The sequence below is a fragment of the Trichechus manatus genome, unplaced genomic scaffold (assembly GCF_000243295.1).
Source record: "Trichechus manatus latirostris isolate Lorelei unplaced genomic scaffold, TriManLat1.0 scaffold00095, whole genome shotgun sequence".
Taxonomy (NCBI): domain Eukaryota; kingdom Metazoa; phylum Chordata; class Mammalia; order Sirenia; family Trichechidae; genus Trichechus; species Trichechus manatus.
The window spans coordinates 10,990,566-10,991,500 of record NW_004444031.1 but is presented as its reverse complement, the minus strand read 5'-3'; the positions used below and the strand labels follow the sequence as shown (position 1 = coordinate 10,991,500).

The 935-nt window shown below is 42.7% G+C and overlaps 1 pseudogene; it reads right to left on the bottom strand.

The window, feature by feature from the left end:
• Window positions 1-209: 209 nt before the first annotated feature.
• LOC111821659 (prefoldin subunit 2 pseudogene) lies at window positions 210-635 on the bottom strand (annotated as a pseudogene).
• Window positions 636-935: the final 300 nt, after the last annotated feature.

Genomic DNA, 935 nt, shown 5'->3' with positions numbered 1-935 from the left:
AATACATTTTTTTATCAAGAGAGAGAAACCATAACTACAAAAGCAATAAAATTGAAACCATCATAACCAGGGTTTTTGTTTTGTTTTGACTAAAACGTTTAATTAACAACAACAGCAAAAATACAATAGCACATACAATAATAATAACAATGAAGAGAAAATGAAAAGAAGTGGGAGTCAGGGCTGAAAAAATGCAAAGGCCTTGGTCCCTAGGAGACCAACACTCCGGCTGAGCTGACCTTAGCCCCCGCTCCTTCTGAGTTCTCCTTGGCTGCTCACTTATCATCTTCCTTCTTGAGATGAATGTTGTGCTTGTCCCTTTGCCTGAGCTGTTGGGTCAGTGTCTCAATGATCTTCTGGATCTGCTCTAAGGCAGGCAGCACCTCCTTGACAGTCCGCTGCACCAGCACCCCTCCAACCAGGCAGCAGCACTTGCAGGTTTCATCTTACCTCCTTCAGCTGTTGATCACTAGGCTGTGCTCCTTCAACTCCATCTCCAGCTCAGTGGCTTTGGATGCCAGGCCTTGCTGTTGATGTCGACGTGGTTAAAGGCCCTATTATCTGTTCTACCGACACAGCCCCTTTCCTGGCGTGCTACCTCTGCTCTTGCCGGGGTCACCGCTGTTCTCCCCCATTATTATATTAATACGGTATAATACATTATATATATATATATATATATATATATATATAACCAAACCCATTGCCATCGAGTGGTTTCCGACTCATAGTGACCCTATAGGACAGAGGAGAACCGCCCCATACGGTTTCCAAGGAGCACCTGATGTGAACTGCCGACCTTTTGGTTAGCAGCCGTAGCTCTTAACCACACCACCACCAGGGTTTCCACACATGATATATGTAAGAGAAAAAATTAGGTAAGTATAAAAATAATAAAATTATATTAATACGGTATAATATCACATATATATCAT